Here is a 20,725-nt window from a genome sequence, read left to right as displayed (position 1 = left end):
TGCATTTCTTCTAAGGTAGCCGGATCTCTATCCCTTAATTGATAAGCCATGTCCAGATCAAAACCATCCGGGAATTTAAGCAAAGATGACCTTCTAGTTGGCTTTAAGTCATCAGGAATTGCATTATAAACTGCATTAAATCTAGTACAATAGTCTTGCACGGACTCACCAGCATTCCACTTGATTTTGGTATATTCAGAAGTGATTCGAAGAGGATATTTCTTGACTTCCTAGCAATCCAAGAACTATTTTTGAAGCTCTTCTAATGTGGGAATACTTCTAGCTTTCAAATCTCTAAACCATTTTCTTACCTCACCTGCGAAAGTCTGCACGAATAATCTCATGGTCACGTTTTCAGCATCAATCTCATGAAGCTCAAAGAAATTCGTCATCTTATCCACATGTTGCTGAGCCGTGGTACTTTGAGGAGTGCCATCAAACAAAGGAATTTTACTCTGATAATCTGCGGGCATGTCACCCAAAACTTGAGGCAGAGCGAGAGGTGCAAACCGAGCAACCATTGCTCTTGGTGGATTTGGTCTGGGGGATGTTGGGGGAGAGGGTGCAGCTGACGTGTGAGGTGTATGAGGAGGTGAAGCAATTTTGGATGTAGAAGGAGTAGATGGAGGTGAATTTACAGCTGACTTTTGATCAGCAATGTTAGGCTGCGGGGGAAGAGTGGGAATGAAGGGAGGTTCAGTAGGGATTTTTGAAGCGAATGCCGTTATGGAAGATCTGAGGGATGCAGATGCAACTTCTAGGAAATCAACAATATTTGAAGCGTGAATTTCACTTTGGAGGTGCTTCAAGATAAAATTCTCAATTGATTTATTATTTCTTTCAAATTCAAGAGCTGTAGCAAAGTTAGGATTTGGAACTATAGAACCAAGAGCACTTTCGGATTTGGTTTCAAACAATGACAATTCGAATTTTTCATCAAAATCAAGCTCTTCAAGATACTTAGAAATTGCAGGACATGAATGAGATTTAAACACAGGGGTCACAGAGCTCTCTTGGCGAACAATTCTTGAAATCAGATTAGGATTTTCGTAGAAAGGGGGAGGATTTGGATCTGGATTAGCTCTTTTATATTTGTTTGAAGCCAGCATGTTATTTTCAAGAAATCCAAGGGAAATGAACAACTTTTTCAGCCTTTCAAATTCTAAACTTATCATCCAAAAGCTTAGAATTCTCAAATGTACTGGGGTGATTTACAAGTCAAGTGTCACGATTACAAGCTAGACCAGAGATTGACTGAAGCAGCGTTTATCTACTTGTGCTAATGCAAAGCAAAAGCGTTTTGAAGGCTACCTGGCATAACTTCAGGCTCCATTTGTAGCTTAGAAAACCAATGACATCAACAAGCAAACCATTTTCTTCCCCAGTATGGTTGCCACTATGTTAGAGCCTAGATTTGTCTCAGGCTGAAAAGATAAGGTTCTAGGTCCACATCAAACCATGCTCAGCCTTGTAGCTAGCCCTACGAGGACAGGAGAGGGCTCTCTCCGGGTCGATCTTGGCAAAAGACAAGCGATGGGGCTTGAGATGACTGAAATAAAAGCTAATTTTAGGCTTGGTATGAAGTACAAGGGTTTGTTTTGAGTTTTTGGGGGTTTTGTGTTGGAAACAGAGAAAGGCAAATTGGGCTCGGGGATGAGGCACAGTTTCTGCAGAGTTCTGATTGGGGCAAGGAAGGAAATCATTTTGATGCTTTAAAGTGAGTGAGATGGCTAGATCAGACTGGTGAGGAGCTAAGGAGAGCAAGAAAGTCTCAATAATTCTCCTTAAATAGATGAAAACATGGAAATTTAAACAAATTCAAAGGCAGAGCATAATAGTTATGGATTCTACCTTAATCACTCATTTGTTCAAATTCAGAAGAAAAGAGAGGAAAATGATTCAAATAACACTAATGAAACTTACAATTACTCAGAGAAGCACACCATCAAAACATAAAGCCACATGGATCCCAAACAGTGCTGCAAAACCCTGGTCTTTCCTTAGCGAAAAATGCAGAGATAGAATGTACAATGATATGCCAAAGCAATCCCAAGTGTCCAAACCTGAAAATGACTTAGAAATTACATGATATAGACTAGCCCAACCCATTCCCTTGCCTCCAGGGGTCCAGATCATCATTCTAGGAGCTGTTTCAACCAATTCTAAACAAAGCACTAAAATCTAGGCAATCAAAACAACTTGCCTCTATAAGGTAGGAAACTAATTCATTCATTAAATTTTCACTTTTTGGTGAATGAATCCTCTAGAACAAGTAAATAAGTGCCAAAATTACATCATGTTCATCCAATTACATCAAGATAGATCAAAAATTACATCACAAAGCAAAACTAGTCAAACTGGCCGAATTTCTGAGCTGGAAGGTGAAAAATTGGGCAAAAATCCTCTGTGCGTCGCACCAATTTCTCTGTGCATTGCGCCACTTTGAGACTCAGTTTGAGGCACTTCCTTAAGTCAAAATTGATCCCAAGTGTGCTTGCTGGAAAGCCCTGCCTGTCTACTTTCCAACTGAAGTAGAATTTCTGATTTTGGTGCCCATTTGGCCCTCCAAAACTTCAATCTCCCAAGATTGCTTTCTGTGTGTCAAAATAGGGGCAGAGAGGTCATTTTTAGGGTGTTTTTGACCTCCTGAGGACTCAAAACTTGCCTAAACTTCTTGGCCATGCACCAGAAGTCATGATTTTTCATGAAAAATCCAAAAATATAATTTTTTTTGCATTTGGAGCCTCCTATCATAAGCACGTGCCACGTGGCGTGGCGCACAGGGAGAAAAACCCTGTTTTTTGTACAAAAATTTGCAAAAATACCAAAAATGCCCCAAATTTCTTGAAATTTGGGCTAGAGCTTCTTCATTAAGTGTTATGCTAGGCTAAAGAGGCTTTGGCAAATATCTGAAGATGATCGAGCTCCCTTTGCCTCTTTTGCTTCTTTATTGCCTTCCTCAATTTTGCCTTTAAATTCCTGATTCGGGCCTTGCAGACCTTGTTTCGTGCCATGTAGTGGAAAGCCATGTGTCTTAGAAATGCATGGTCTTTGTCAGCCTTGTCCAATAGCCTCTCTAAGTGCATGTTAACTCTCTCGAGATTGGCCTCCTGATCCTCATTAATCTCTTGCTCCAATTACGTGAGCTCAATTCTTCTCCTTTGTGCAGCCTGGCGATTCTCGCGAATGTTTTGTAGCTCCATGATTACTTGTTGATCCTCAAGCTATTTTTTCCTTGCTCCAAGTACTTCATGGTCCACTTAGCTCTCTCCAAGTCAAGGGATAAGGCTTGGATCTCTTTTTGCTGCTCCTGGATAATCTCCCTAAGCTTGGCACTTTGTGGGCCCGTATTTATATCATCATCATGAATGAGAATGAAGTCCGACTCTCTTTCACTTGAAGGCTCACCTAGAGGCCCCTCATCCTGCATTGGCCTCTTGCATTTGTCCTGTACCTGTGATGCTGATGGAGGAAGCGAGGTCCCTTCCACCCCGGGTGGAGATAACACTCGCTTTGCCGCTGCAAACAAATGTCTGGTGCCTCTCTGTTATGTGATGAATACCGGCACACTAGCAGTCTCAGGGCGCTCATACTGATGAGAAGGTCCACCTTCATGCTTAACCTCTGATAATCCCCGTGAAGCTTTGAAGAAGTCACGAGAGATGAAATCATCCCAAGTGATGCCCTGTACTCCAAGCTGATGAACCACCAAAATCTTAATAAGAGCAAAATGATAGACACTGTTAAGTTTCTGTTGAGGGGTTTTATGCATAGGGTTAGGAGGGCTAGGGTTTTGGGGTTTTGGGATTTGAATGTAGGAAAGAAAATGTAGGATTGATGAGCTTAGTGGGGGGGGGGGGGGGTAGGAAATGATGAAACAAGGGAGAAATGGGGAAGGAGGAGAGTCCTTGGTGACAAATCAAAGATTTAAGAACCCACAGCAATCTTCCTTTGAAGGCACTTTAGATGTAGGGTTTGGATTTTTGTTTCAATCGTTATCACCAATAAACCACCATCACTTATCACAAAATTTGATGCAACATCAAGAAGAAGGCTCTACCTGGCATATCCATGCAAGGAATGAGCAACTTGGAGAAATTTCAAGCAAATTCGGGCTGTGGATTGTATGTGCCGCACCAAGAACCCAGTGTGCTGTGCCCATTCAGAATAACACTGGGCAATTTCTCCCAGTGCGCTGCGCCCGTTCAGAATAACATTGGGCAATTTCTCCCAGTGCGTCGCGCCAGCTAGTTGCAAGCAATTTCACCCCAAAACATGCACTTGCTCACCCAATTCACTTTGAAATGCTTCTCTTTGACCTTGGCATGCAGAATGACATTGATATTCATGGAAAAACCTTTATAAAGACATTGATTTGATTTTTGGTTCTTCAAAACCCATTTTTGTAATGTTTTGAAATTGGCACTTTTTCACAATTAATACAACTCTGTCTTTTTGTTTCCTCCTTGATTTTTTGGTTGAAATGATGAAATTATTGGCAATTTTTTGCAGGAATAGCTGACATGGAATTTGGCAAAGGAGACCAGGGCTGCGCCTGAAGATTTCAAGAACTGAAAATTTTGGAAAATTATTACAAAAAACGAAATGTCGACTTGTCTTCAAAACAGAGTTTTGAAGAAAAGTCATAATCCATCCGTATGACGATAAAAATCTTTGAAATAAAAACTTATTAAGAACCTCCCTCAGGCCTGCTGGCTTTATTGGACATTGTGAAGACACATTTTGTGAAACCCTAGACCTAGTGACTGAAAATAACTCTTGCTGTTGAAAGGACATGAATGCTTGATTTTGATGAACAGACCTAAGCCAGCAGTGCAAAGCATGAGGGGGATGAATGACAAAAGCCCTTCCGACAGATTTATGGCATGCTCCTAGTGGAATGCAACTGAGTGAAATGAGCGAGACACCTAAAAATGAAATGCAAAAAGAGTTTTGATCTCTGACGGAGGGATGACCAGACTGACTCTAACACCTCCCTGAAGGGGTATGATTAACCTTCGTGTAGCCCTAACTTGCGGTTAAGGTACTTTCACGCTACTAGGGCAGCGTATCGTGCAGATTCTCAAACTAGCTTAAGTATCGTACTTATCTTATTAAACAATCACAATTAGCACCGCATAAATAGATATCCTTATTTGAGTTTAATTATCCAACTTAATTACATACATTCACGCATCACATAAGCATTATAAATGAAATTCATACACAATATGACAAGATGCATTAATAGGAAACAAAGACATAGAATCTGCAGAATGCTTCTCTTTATTGATATCTTTAGATGATTACAGACTTTATCTGCCCTGTGCACACAACTGAAGGGGTCCACACACTTAGCTATGGACTTCTACCCTAGGCCTCTGTGCACTCACCTGCAGAGCCTCTACCTATGCTAAGACCTAAAATTTAGACTTCTCTCCTTGTCGCTCAAGACTTCTACTACAACTTATGATTCTTTTCCCCCTACTTAGAGCTTACTTACTTAGCTCTTTTTATACAATCCCATGGTCCGCGAACCATGGGTAGATCTTTACAGCCGACACTACTTTACAAAATAACGGTAGACACCCTTTATGACTCATGACACCTTCACGCTCCGCAACCACAAAATGTGGAGACTTTACAACTTTATTACAAAATTCGACCCAAAACATAGGCTTTTAGCCCCAAAACTCTCCTTGGGAGATCCTGTTCCCAACACCACCATAATATGCTAATTTACGTACCTTAGTGGATATACATTGGAGTGACTTAATGAGCCTGTTGCATCACAGCATCGATACCTCATCTAGTATATTTTGCCAGTGCTCAAGCTCCTCATCTGAATCTGAATTGCATGAGCCTTCCTTCTCCCAAGTAATGCGCCCATCCACCGTAGGGTTGATCCAATCCTCATCCTGTGCAGTAAGCTTATAGATTTTCTCGATATCATCTTCCTCATAATAATCTTGGACTAGTTTAGTCTATTGCACACCCTCAGCCGTATCCAATGGAACAACAACCCTCAATTCCTTCTTTTCAAAATTTATACTGTGCTTCTTTAGGTTGATGACCGCGTTGATATTAAATACCAAATAAATTCCAAGTAGCGGCGGGTATGGATTACTTTCATCCACTATTTCAACTACTTCAAAATCAACTATGGCACGTGCCCCTTCAATATCCACAATGACTCCATGTAGGTGCCCCATATGGATAATCTTTTGTTTATTTTCCATTTGAAGCTAGATCGAGGACCACTGTAGTGTTGGGTTTCCCATTCTTTCCTAGGATTGTCTTGGAAAAACATTGGCATTAGATCTAAAATCAAGGATCACCTGTTCCATTTCAAATTCTCCAATCTGTGCAATCAATCTCATCTCACGAACAGTCATTTTTTTACCCTTTTCTAGTTTGTGTCTTACACACTGTTCAGGCGGTGGCTTACCCTTTCTAGTGCAGTTATCTATCAGATCTTGCAACTCCTCTACTGCTTTTTGGTCCCTCAAGAGCTTCATGCAGGTCTGTAAGAAAGATGTCAACAATGAAGGATTTTTTTTTTTTTTTTGCGCAATACTAACTTCTTAGGGCTTCTCCACTCGTGTACCTTGAACCCTTGATGTAGAAGCTCCTACATTTGCAAAGCTCCTCTTCGCCTAAATAAAAGTTCTCTTCACTTTATTCAAATCAAATCCATCCTCCTTGTCAGTAGCCTTGCATACCCATACATTTTCCTCTGCTTGTTTCCCTTTATCCTCTCCAATAACTATTCTGCTTCATGTAACAATACTGACACTCCGTCCATCTTCGTGGATTTCTCATCTCATCATATAGATGTTTTGAGTAGGCTGCTAGGTATAGGTCTTTTTTTCTTGCATTTTTGTGATGAGCATGGGACAATCTTCTATGACATGATCAAACTGTCGGTGGTACTGACACGAGGGGTGCATTGGATTTTGACAATCCCATTCAAAGTGGATTGGTTCTCCATAATTGTAACAAATGATTTGGCCGCAACCTCTTCTAGCTCCTCCCCCTCGTCCTCTTCCTCATCCCTCAAATCCTCTATGCGCTAATGTTGTGCCTTGATCCCATTGAGGATTTTCCCCTATTTGTATTCTATATGCTGGTGTTATGTCCATCATTAATTCATAACTTTGGTAATTTTGCTCGTCATGACCTACAAATTTACAAAAATTGCAAAACGGTTTTTGGCGAGTCTGCACAAACTTTTGCAGCAAATGATAGTTTTATGTTGTGTGTTTTCCTGTGATTTGACAGATAGTGCACCATGGCACTACACCAGTGCTCATCCCAACAGTACTTTCTGGATTCAGGGGGACAAGACCTCCCCCAACTAGATAATTCTAATACACCAGGAAATGATCCTTGTCATGACCATGACCTTTACATTTTAAACACCATACTTCCACGCGGGTCTCACTCTGGACTTATTTTCCCTTTTTGAGACTCTGTAATTCCATATGTAGGCTAGCCAACTATGATTGAATCTATTGCACTCCCAGATTCGTATCTTGAATAGGTGAGGCCTCCAACTTCATAGCAATCTCTAGGGCCTCAGCCTGTGTTCCAATCTTCTGTTGCGACAAAGGTAATCTCAAGTGAGGTAGAAATGAAGAAATATACCAATCCTTGTACTATTCATTCATGATATGTAGATTAGCTTGCTCTAGTAGACATTTCTACCTTTCATCAAAATCCCATGCAGACTCATTTACCTGCTGCTTGATTTCTTTCACCTCAGTTACAGACTAAGCTTGAGACTTAAGCTTCTTGAATTCATTATTCAAGGAATCTTTCATATCTTTTAACATCGCAGCTGGATGAGCCGTACCATACTTAATATACCAGCTTAGCACTCTGTCCTACAATTTTGTGACAAACTGCACTTTCTTCAAGTCATCATTGATTATCTGTTGTGAATTCCACATAGCATATGCTACGAGCCAGAATTGTTCAGGCTCTTCTGTCCCTTGACCCTTTAATATGGGCATCTTCATCATGTTCGCCATACTGAATAACATAGGTGGGAGGTGGAGTGGATGGACGTGGTATTCCTACAATACCCTGATTTATCATTCGCAACACACTTTGAGGTGTCTTTAGACTACTAATCTCTTCATCACTATCATGTGCTCCCAACAAAGGACTATACTTAGCACCTGAATCTAGGTCACTTCTAAATGGCTTTCCACTTCTCTATTTCCCGTAGTCTCGCCTAAACATCAATTCAATGGAATAACCTGTTTCTCACACAATAGCATTTTAATCCAAGTTTTCAGGGACTTCAGATACCTACCTCTTGGTCCTTCAAAAAAACCAATGTTCAACTTCACTATAACTAATAGATGTGTCAATCTCAAACTTAGTAATGAATCCACCCAAGATTTTATTGATCCAATAATTGACAGCCCTCGCGATCTTGTTTTTTGGACCTTCTAGTCATCTCACTAACTCTGGAGTCCACACAATAGGGTTATCCAATGTCCACGTACCTTGACCATTTGCTAATTTAGCAAACCATTTGTATAACTTGGACAGAAAAAAGCAGAAGAAATTTTTTTGTTCTTTTGTATACATGTATCTATTCAACCACTCTTCCTTCGAGAGGTGCGAATTCCTTTTTTCCTCGGCTACAAACTTGTGTAGCTTCTGATCTATCCACTTTTAGATCCCTTTCTTCATCAATATCCACTTATGCCATATCACATATTCCTTAGATAGATCCTGGTCCTGACAACGGAACCATTTGTTGGCTTAAGGGGACTTGGACCCAAGTTCGGAGTTAGTTGTGCTAACCAAAAAAACCCTACGTTACTGGCCCTTTCGGAAACAACCCGTGTAGCGCAGGCTGTAGTCTCACCCAAGGAAGTATTGGGTGATGCTAGAACTAGGTTTCTGCATCAAAAGGACTATGTGATGTGTCTATGTTACTCTTAGGGCTTTATTTTGACGTTCGTAGACCCTAACCCTTAAAATCCAGAATTTACAGTAACTCACAGATAATAGTTTCAAACTCTTCGTTGAATGTTCTAAACATTCATAAAAACATGTACAAAAATAGATCAACTCCTTTAATGCATCTAATAAGTAATTTTCATGATAAATTGCAGTAAAGAGAGAAAGTACATTGTAAATTCATAAGTAAATAATAACACACATATACATAGATAATGCCCCAAAACAACCTTTATTATGCTTAGGTCTTCAATTACAGACTCTTCCAAACCTGCGCTCATAGCTGTAGGGGCCCGTGCACTAAGTTGCAGACTTACCAAGGTCTCCCTGCAAATAGCTACAAGATCCTTCCCCTTCATCTAAGTACAAAAAAACAAATTTCTCTTACTTAGATCATTCACTCATAGATTGACTTTGGATATCTCATGACTATTTATGACTCCTGTTTATATCATTCTCTATTACAATACCATGGTCAGCGAACCATGGGTGGGTCAAAAAACAACTTAACTCCTAACAAACTAAGGGGCTTTCACCTTCCTAAAGCCCCTTTGACTCCTAACGACTTGCACACTCCGCTCCTCAAAATGTGTAGACTTGTTGATTGATGGTGCTGGACCTGCCAACATCAGGGGATCTCCCCGGTATGAAGTACCAAATAGACTTCACACCATTTGGTGTGGGAGTCCCATCCGGTACAATGGCCCGGTTGCCATTATCTTAAAGATTTACCTCAACTCTTGCTTGTCAGCACAGGAGAGTAGTCTAATTTGTCTTGCAAGAGGTGAGGTTCACGTGCGTGGTGAGTATAAGTGCCACTTGTGTCAATGGTTCTTTCACCATAGAGGGAGAGGGTGGGAGTGAGTCCCAAGTTAGTTGGGATAAGTCCCAACTCTACTAAGAACACACAACACAACCAAACATGCCCAACTTTCGGTGGAACAATCCACACAGATGCAATAGTCACAACACACAAGGGAAGATAACACGTATAACACAACGGATTAGTCCCCGCAAGTACAACGATTGTTATAGCAAGTTTCATGTGAAAGTTTTGTCTGATGTTCGAGAGAGTAGTCTACATGGGAGAGATAATGTTAACAGCATATACAACAGGTATTACAACAAGTGAATTAGTTCAAGTGTTAAACACGGGTTCAAGCAACATGAATTACAAGTGTTAAATATTAGTCTTACAATAGATACAATACATGTGTGAAAACGTGTTGGCCTATTAGCAGGCTTCTGGATTAAGCAAAATTTCCAAGACACATCGTTACATCATACATCACTAACCTTGTGTGAGGGGAATTGGAGCCTCTGCTTACTCCTCAAAGAAAAGATAACAGACTTTCTTGGCTATGTGGGAGGAGCTGAGGTGAAAAGTCCTTTTCATGTACAAATGAGCAGGTATTTATAGCCAAGGGAGAAACTAACCCTTGTGGTTGTTCGACTACCCTCATGACTGTTTGACTTCCATGACTTTTCGACGTTACATGACTCTTTGTAAAACAAGTGGGTCTCTTGGACTTCCACATTACATTACATCATTTGAAAACATGGCCCATAGTAGATAGGTGGGCGACATGACTCATGAAATGACTTGAAATGACAGTGCTGGTACATTCATGTTGTTGTTGGAGTGCATGTCGAGTTATAGTTTTGTTGGGTGATGGATGTCTTCATGGTGTGTCACTGCTTCACCTTTGCATGGCAAGGTGCGTGAAGTATTTGATGCTGAATGGTTCACTTGATGTTACTTTGGCACATTTATCCTTGCTTCTATTTTGGAAGGCTTGACAGGTTCATCTACTTATGAAAGGTGCATGTTCATCCGTTCGTCCAACCTTGAGCACATCTTGCATGTTTTCTCGTTCGTCCATCCATGAACACATATTTCCATGATCATCTATTCAGAGCACATTTCTTCACATGCATCGTTCATTCACCTATTGGTGAACCTGTCCTTTTGCATGTGCTCCCTTCGTTCATCCCATTCGTCGTCACAACATGTTTGTTAGTGTACTTGTACATGTAGTCACTCATGATAAGATGACATCAAATTTGAAAACCTCCTAGTCTATCATGACACATGATCATTTCAGATATAGGTGTCAGGGAGAGGCAGCAAGGTTGCGAGGCAAGATGATGGCTCTGGGCACTGCTGATCGAAATTGTGCAAGAGTCACTATGTGATGAAGATGGGAAATCCAAGTCGACAGTGACTGTCTGCGAAGTCTGGCTCGACTGGAAGGAAAAATTGCGCAAATTTTGGGAGGGATAGTTCAGGCTGTAGGAAGGAGAGGCAAGTAGAATCTGTGCATTTTCCGAAACAAGTGGGAAGCATGGCTTGCCAGCAAAATTTGTGCAATTTTCTGGAGGAATAGGCCAAGCTGCATGGAGGATCAGCAGGCAGAAATTGCATAGTTTTTTGGAGGAATTGGCCAGGACCCTAGTAGCCAAAACTGCACAATTCCCAGAGGGAACTTGCATTTGGTTGATGGGTCACTAGAAGTAAAAACTATGAAATTCCCAAGGGGAGCAAGCATTCAGTTGCCTGGAGCTCGGCAGTAGAAACTGCACAATTCTTGGAGGGAACTGTTAGTCTGTTGTTGGGCGTTGCTGGTGAGAGAGATTTCATTGATGCTAGGAGGTCAGCCTGCTGATCATTTGTGCATAATTTCTGAGCTGAGTGAACTGTTGAGTAGCAGAGGGCCTTCTCATGAAAAATGCACAATTTTCTGGATGAGTAGCTAGTCGACTCTCGAAAGGATTGACTATGAAAATTCTGCAATTTTCTGAGGGACACAGGAACGGGAACTGGGTGTCTCTCCAACTTGTCTGCGCAATTTCCTCAGTCAACAGAGTAGGCAAGGTCAACAGTCTCTGTGCAATTTTTGAGGGGAGTGAGTCCCGGGGTGGTTGTCGGGTCTAACTATCCTAGTGACCATCATTAAGGTTGATTGAATTGCTTGTGGGCAGCGCAGCTGGAAAAGACTTGCTTGGTGCTTATGCGCTATTCTGGGTTATAGTCGATTGAGTCGATGGTGAGGTGATGGTACCGTTGTTGGAGGGGAGTTTGGTCATTAGAACTTTTAGCAAAATGACTAATTGTGAGAGTGAGCGAAAGATGCATATGTGATCATGCAAACACGCACTCACATGACTCGATGACGAGACGACTCAAACCATCCAGACACACATGTTCAACATGACTGACCGACAGTGCAAGCAACAAGCGCGACACTTGTTATTGATCATTGATCGATCATGACAATGCTTGTGTGATAGTGAATGTGACTCTGTGTGTGAGTGCAATAGATTCTTTCATAGTGAACACAACAAGTACATAGGAAGCAAAGACTTTCAACATAACAAGAGCATGGTCGCAAGCATGACTTAGATACCAACATGAAAAAACTTAGATGAAATGAACAAGCAAGGTAGATGCAAAGAATCACATGAGCTCATGGAGTGAACCTAAGGGTGTGTAGTCATCAGGTGAAACCCTCAAGGGAGGCTCCGAAATTGGGTGCAGGCCAAAATTTTGGAGGGTGGTTGTAGCCGCTACATCACTTGGTGACACACTGGTAGAAATCCAACTTCTCTATTTTGGTTCATTGCTAGCACGAAGCCTTGGTTTTTCAGGGAGTATTGAATCATTGTGCGAGTTACTTCAGATTCCCCACTTACCCCATGGACATGCATGGTTTTCCTTTTTCCAACTCAGTTAAAGATAATCAAAAGTTTAGCTTGATCATAGTGTTTCAAATCCGGGAAGGGTATTTTAGCTCTAGTGTTTCTCTGCCACCAGCAGGCCTGTATAGTGCCCCAGTGGAGTCACGTAGGAACACACACATTTCTCCACTACTAGCGAGCTTGGTCAGTACCCCGGTGGAGTTGCATGCTTCACCTCTCTGCACAGGAAACCTTTCTCTTCTTTCACCTTTGTATTTTTCAAGAGGACTGTGCATAGGAACTTATTTATTTTTTGCACGGAAGAGGGACCCCGACTTATTGAGAGAAGAAGAGGTTGTTCCTTCAGAGAAGCATGTAAGACCTCTGACATAGGCTTGCTTGTTTACATGCATGGGGCTTCCTAGTGTGGACATAGGTTCATGGTTGGACCAAAACTTCCCTTGTAGATGGTTCGTATTTTTTGTCAAGACTTCATCAGTCGAAGGTTACAACTAAGCAGAGAGAAGACAGACACAAGACTAGCCAAGTACTCCAATGTCACAAGTCTCTTCAAATTTCAGCCACACACTCTATTCAAAAGCTAGAACGTAGTAGTTGGTAGTGATTATTTATGGAAACAAAAATAGTAAGGTACTAAGCAAACCAAACAAATGAAAATAAAAATAGTAAGCAAAGCAAACAAAGTGAAAACAACAGCAAGCAAGCAAAGCAACCATGTCAGCAAGCAAGAAAACATGCAAACCAGAAAGCAAAGACAAGCGAAAAAGAAAACACTACTCCTACTCCTATGTTAAATGGTTACAGTTACATGAAATGAAATTTTCAATGAAACCACTATAGGCGTACCTGACCTGCAGTCACAAAGATACAAGCTATTAAAACAGATAAAAAATAGTGTGCAACAGAAAATGAAAAAACTTGGAAAACTTGCACACGAGAGAGAAGGTCTCGCCTCTGGGCGGAAGAATGTGTCACAACCACCCAACACACATGCTTACCTCTTCTATGAATACCATTTTTCAACAAACCTCGGAGGCCTCTTGTGAGTGTGTGTTGTTTTGCACGAAGTTTCTCAACAAGTGTGAGGAAGGACTGAAGCTTGTTACCTACAACACAACTTGCCAAGTAAGATTGTTCCAACCATTCAGCGATTGGATCATAAAATTTTTGATGGATATTTTGAAATATTTGTGATATTTGAGAAGATGAATTCCTGATTCAAGAGAGGGGATCATGAAGGGAATCTAATACAGGTAGATAGATTTGGTCATTCTCATCAGTCATGTCAAGACAGTGAGGGGCTTCCATAGCCATCAGTGCAGGCCGAAGTGGCTCACTTGCTAGACAAAATTCTAAGAAGAAAGATGTTACATGGTGAAGATCATATTGCACGAAGCAACTATCATTGGATGTATCGTTGGGAAAATGATAAATTGCATGATAGCCATCCAAGATAGAAGAGAAATCAAACTAGTCAGTCGAGATGTCAGATTCCCAGTTTGGCATGAACAAAGAAACCTTTTGAACAATAATGCAAACACTCTAAATGAGGGAACCAAGTTTGTTGTGTGCTAAGCATGATAGAACACCCTCCTGCAATTGGTGAAAAAGTGCGTAGGCATCATGGTCACCACAGAAATGTAGAAAGGATGCCAGCAATGTGAATGTGTGAAACTGGTTGGGGTGTGGTGAAATGAAAGTAACTTGATTTGCATGATAGGTTGTGTGCTCATCATCACACAAGAGATTGTTAGTGTGATAAGTGGGCAGATTTGACATGTAAAATTTGTAAAAAGACCAAGGAGCTGATTACGAGCGAGAAAATCTGATAAGTGTGATTCTAGATAGAGATAGTCTTTGATATGATCAACTTCATTGTCCCATGATTGGATGAGGGATGGACACTCCCAACCTAAATTTGATGTAAGATAGGTGCATGAAGATGGACATGTTGTAATAGACTCATGGATTCGATCATTAGCGAAAATATGAAATTTTGAAATATCATACCCCAAATAGTAAATATTTTGTACATGGAGATCCATGTCGAGTGTAACCATATAGATAGATGAGTTGTGCATGAGAAACAAGATCTGATTTGGTTTGACGGGCTTACCAGAGTCGCGGGGTCGTGACATAACCATCAAATAGTTGTTGAAGTGCCTTGACTCCATGGCATGTCTCAGAACTTTCTAGAATTGAAAAATTGCATTTTGGGATGTGAACCAGATCATGCATGGCTTGAGGATGGCTATTGTTACTAATTTCAAAACTTATCTTAGGATGGCAGCCGTCTCTATCACAGGTTCCATCAAAAAATTTAGCAAGCTGACTTGAGGGGTTGTCTTCATGCAACACACTAGATGATGACGAGTGGGAAGAGTCCTGTGTGTTGAGACTATTTTCATCATGGAAAACCTCATTTCCTTGTGTCGATCAGGGAGATAACTCAAAAGATGAAGAAGCAAGAGAATGCGGAGTGTCTCCGACGCATGTTTATGCACTGTGAATGATAGGACACACAGGAAAGTGAGGTGCTGAGGAAGCTTCGATATGGATGTCTACTTTGATAGGTGCGCATTGCAGATCTGAGTTAGAGTGTACACAAGATGAAAATAGATCATATGATGTGCTTGGGCATTCATCACAACATACAAAAGCATGGGAGTGATGACATCCTAAGACTAGAGGTTGATCGAAAGAATTGATTGTGCTTGATGTTTCACAAAGATTTGCGGATCGAGGATCGATCAAGAATGGAAGCTCAATGTTTTGAGAGGAATAGATTGTATCTTTGTTGTCTTTCTCCTTCGCTTGTATGATGAGACTACCTTGCACATGACTACAACTTAAGCCAACATCTCGAGAATCAAGAGATTGCATGCAGCTAGCTTGTGAAGTAGATCGCTCAAGCGAGTCATGGTGCAAGGAGTCATGGCTTGTAGCTAATGGAGGATGGTAGAGATGTCGATTAGACTCAACAATTGGGTTAGGAATGGTGATTTCTTCTTGCAGAATGGAGGGATGAGTTTTCACGATAGGATTTCCTAACCATTCTGGAATTTCCTCCATTGGGGCGGGAGACAACTGATCAGATGGATTGGGAACATGCTGCGCAAATTTATTAGCTTTTCAACTACTGTGAGGGGGGACACACTGCACATATCTCTTAGTTTTGTGGTTGCTGTGAGGGGCCACCCTCTTCGAGGCATGAGGTGTCTCATGATCTGCAAGAGTTGAGGAAGAAAGGAAATCAGGAAGTTCAATGTTTCGGGAGATATGAACCAAGTGTTTTAGCTCTTAGCTCATGAAGTCAAGGTCCACAAACTGCCGAGGAATTTCATGACATAGGTGAAGGAAGCAGGTAGCAAAGTGCTCAACTAATTCGCCAGGATTCATTCTTAAATGAGATATTCTTTCATAGACATCTTGGTGGTCACACTCATCGAAGGCTGGATGGAGCTCCTTGAGGAAAGTGAAAAGGGAATGGACAGAAGTAGGTGGCACAGTATGACGCCACCAATTAGCATGAACTTCAAGGGTGAGGAAGAAGAGTATGCAAACTACCTCATCATTATCGATTTCATGAGATTCATAGAAATGAAGAAAATCATAAATGTGCTTCGTTACAGACATTCTTTCCTCACCACCAAACTTTAGCAAGGGCACATGATCAAGAATCTCATCGGGGATTGATAACTGATTAAGAGAGAAATGAGAGAAACACCCTAGGAGCATCAATTGTGTATTATTCATTGGGTAAGAGATTCAACCCTGATATATGGGCTCAGCTTGTCATCTAGCCCTCGTTCTAGTGCCAAAATGTTGACGATGCTAGACTTGCCAACATCAGGGGATCTCTCCAGTAGGAAGTCCCAACTAGACCTCACATCTTTTGGTGTGGGAGTCCCATCGGGTACGATGGCCTGGTTGCCATTATCTTAAATATTTACCTCAACTCTTTCTTGTCAGCATAGGAGAGTGGTTTGCTTTATCTTGCGAGAAGTGAGGTTCGCATGCCTGGTGAGTGTAAGTGTCACTTGTGTCAATGGTTCTTTCACCGTAGAGGGAGAGGGTGGGAGTGAGTCCTAGTCAGTTGGGAGAAGTCACAAATATACTAGGAACACACAACACAACAAGATATACAGAGCTTCCGATAGAACAGTCCACATGGATGTGGTAGTCACAACACACAAGTGAAGATAACACATATAACACTCAGCGGATTAGTCTACGTGAGTACAATGGTTGTTATAGCAATTTCCATGTGAAAGTTCTGTTTGATGTCCAAGAGAGTAATCTAAACAGGCAAGACAATGTTAACAGCATATGCAACACATTTTCATTAACATATGTGTATTACAACAAGTGAATTAGTTCAAGTGTTAAACACAGGTTCAAGCAACATGCATCACAAGCATTAAAGATTAGTCTTACAATAGATACAATACATGTGTGAAAATGTGTTGGCCTGTTAGCAAGATTCTGAATTAAGCGAAAGTTCCAAGACACATCATTACACCATACATCACTAACCCTGTGTGAGGGCCATTGGAGCCATTGCTTACACCTCAAAGAAAAGATAACAGACTCTCTTGGCTATGTGGGAGGAGCTGAGGTGAAAATTCCTTTGCATGTACAAATGAGGGGGTATTTATAGCCAAGGGTGAAACTGACCCTTGTGGTTGTTCGACTACCCTCATGACTGTTTGACTTCCATGACTTTTCGACTTTACATGACTCTTTGGACAACAAGTGGGTCTCTTGGATTTCCACATTACATTACATTGTTTGGAAACATGGCCCATAGTAGAGATGTGGGCGACATGACTCGACATGACAGTGTTGGTACATTCGTGCTACTGCTGGAGTGCATGTCGAGCTGTAGTGTTTTTGGGTGATGGATCTCTTCATGTTGTGTCACAGATTCACCTCCTCATGGCAAGGTGCATGGAGTCTTCGATGGTCATTGGTTCACTTGATGTTGCCTTGACACATTGCTCCTTGCTTGTATGTTGGAAGGCTTGACAAGTTCGTCTGCTCACAAAAGGAGCATGTTCATCCATTTGTCTGTCCGTGAGCACATCTTGCATGTTTGCTCATCCGTCCATTCGCGAACACATCTTTTCATGATCATCCATTCATGAGCACATATCTTTGCATGCATCATTCGTTCGTCCATTGGTGAACCTGTCTTTTTACATGTGCTCCCTTCATTCATCCCATTCATCGTCGTACCATGTTTGTTGGTGTACCTATACCTGTAGTCACTCATGACCTAATGACATCAAATCTAAAAACCTCCTATTCTACCATGACACATTATCATTTCAGATGCAAGTGATCGGGAGAGGCAGCAAGGTTGCGAGGCAGGATGATGGCTCTGGGCACCGATGATGAAAACTGTGTGAGAGTCACTAGGTCATGAAGATGGGTAATCCAAGTTGACAGTGACTGTCTGATAAGTCTGGCTCGGTAGGAAGGCAAGGTAGATAGAATTGGTGCATTTTCTGGAACGAGCGAGCAGCAGGGGCTTCCCAAAAAAAATTATGGAATTTTATGGAGGAAGAGGCTGGACTGCATGCAGGTTCAACAGGCAGAAATTGCACTGTTTTTTGGAGGAATTGGCTAGGAGCTTTGCAACCAAAACTATGCAATTCCTAGAGGGAACTGGCAGTTGGTCGCTGGTTCACTGGCAGTAGAAACTGCGCAATTCATAAGGGGAATAGGGAGTTAGCTACCGAGAGCTTAGCAGCAGAAACTGCATAATTCCTAGAGGGAACTGTCAGTCTTCTTTTGGGAGCTGTTAGCGAGAGAGATTGCATTGATGCTGGGAGGTCATCCTACTAATCATCTTTGTTTAATTTCTGAGCTGAGCAGACTACTGAGCAATAGAGGGCTTGCTCATGGAAAATGCACAATTTTCTAGATGAGCACCCATTTGACTGTCTAAAGGACTGACTAGGAAAATCGTGCAATTTTTTTAGGGAGACAGGGATGAGCACTCGGTGTCTGTCCAGCATGTTTGTGCATTTTCCTCAATCAGTCGATCAGGAAAGGTTAGCAGCCTCTGCACAATTTTTGAGGGGAGTGAGTCTCAGGCTGGCTGTCGGGTCGAACTCTCCTAATGGCTAGCATGAAGGTTGATTGAATTGCTTGTAGGTAGTGCAACTTGAAAACACTTACTTGGTGCTTCTATGCTTTTTTGGGTGACAGTCAATCAAGTCAATGGTGGGGTGATGGTTCGACTATTGAAGGGGAGTCCGGTTGTCAGAACTTTCAGCAAAATGACTAAGTGTGTGAACGAGCAAAAGATGCATATGTGATCATGCAAACACACACTCATATGACTCGATGACGAGATGACTCAAACCATCCAGACACACATATTCAACATGACTAACCAATGGTGCAAGTGACAAGTGTGACACTTGTGATTGATCACTGATCCATCGTGGCAACTCTTGCATGATACTGAATGTGACTCCATGTGTGAGTGCAACAGATGCTTTCATAGCAAACACAACAAGTACACATGAAGTGAAGACTTTGAGCATAACTAGAGCATGGTCGCAAGCATGAATTAGATACCAACATGCAAAAACTTGGATGAAATGAACAAGAAAGGCAGATGCAAAGACTCACACAGGCTCACGGAGTGAACCCGAGGGTGTGTAGTGATCAAGTGAAACTCTCAAGGGAGGCATTGAAATTGGATGCTGGAAAACATTTTGGAGGGTGTTTGTAGCTGCTACAACAAGAATTTACAATATTAAAAAAGATTATACAAAATTTAACCCCAGGGGTCCCTGCCCCAACAATCAAGGATATAAAAGGACCCATCCCACGGAGGGGGACTTACAGACCAATCTGTAGATCTCCTTCGCTAGGTGTATTCAAACAAGAATTTTTTGTTTAAAATCGTCTTTCCACTCGGTTATTATTCTGGATATATCATTTTACTGCTATTTGTTTTAGATCTTGTTTTGTTTTATTGCAGATTTTCCATTTGTGTTGCAGATCTAGAATGATAGTAGCCATTGACTTGTTGTTAGGGCCACTTGTCACTTAGTGACTTAAGTGATGGTTTTTGGTACATCTTTCAAGAATTTTCATACTAACAACTTTCTCTCCTCTTCATGGGCCATCACAACTTCTCCAATGAGCTTCCCTCCCCCTTTGACATCAAATATGGTAAAGGGCCACAAGTTTCTTCTTCTTTCCCTTTTAGTCTTATACAAGGGATTTTTTTGTTGATGTTTGTTCTACATCTTCAAATTTATCTTCAAGGACTTATATTTCCTTAATGGGGCATTAAAATTATGTCACCCAAGCTAAACTGTCTTGTAGTTTTTTTTCTCTATGAACTAGACATATGTGCTATGCTCCCCCTAAACATATACTACCTCTACTTTGAAAATCCTCTAGTTCTAAATGCCTTAAACTTTTGGCTATATACTCTGTCTACCAATGCATCCTTTGTACCAATTAAAGGAAATTGATACTAATTAAAAGTCATCATAGTATTGTTTCTTCTACAAATACCATCCATTAATGATGCATTTTGGCTTGCTTTTCACTTTCGATGCTGCTGCTAGGACTGTTCTCACTTCCCCTGAGCATCTTCATTAACCAACTCTACTCCCCTTGAGATCACGCTACTCCAAATATGGATTGTTTCTTGTTGGCTTGAGGGGGCCTGACCTAGGTTCAATGTCAGTTAGCCAAACAAATCCCTACACTACTAGCCCTTTCGGCATCAGCTTGCGGAGCACGGACTAAAGTCTCACTCGAAGCAGTATGGGGGGGATGCTGGAACCAAGTTTCCACACCCTTGAGATGGTTGTGATGTCAATTTATTCTGGCTATACCTACCTTCACACAAGTTGCTTAGCCCTTTGATCCACCCTTCAACACCTTCGCGAAAGGGTACAATTGGATTTCGTGCAGCCCTAACCTAGGGCTGAGGTACTTTTGCACTGCTAAGGCAGTGAACTGCGATATCTCCCAAACTAGGCTAAGTGTCTTACTTATCTTATTAACCGAT

The sequence above is a fragment of the Pinus tabuliformis genome, chromosome 9 (genome assembly GCF_031772625.1).
Source record: "Pinus tabuliformis cultivar Carrire ecotype Pingquan chromosome 9, CPIR1, whole genome shotgun sequence".
Taxonomy (NCBI): Eukaryota; Viridiplantae; Streptophyta; class Pinopsida; order Pinales; family Pinaceae; genus Pinus; species Pinus tabuliformis.
This window is presented reverse-complemented; position numbering follows the sequence as displayed.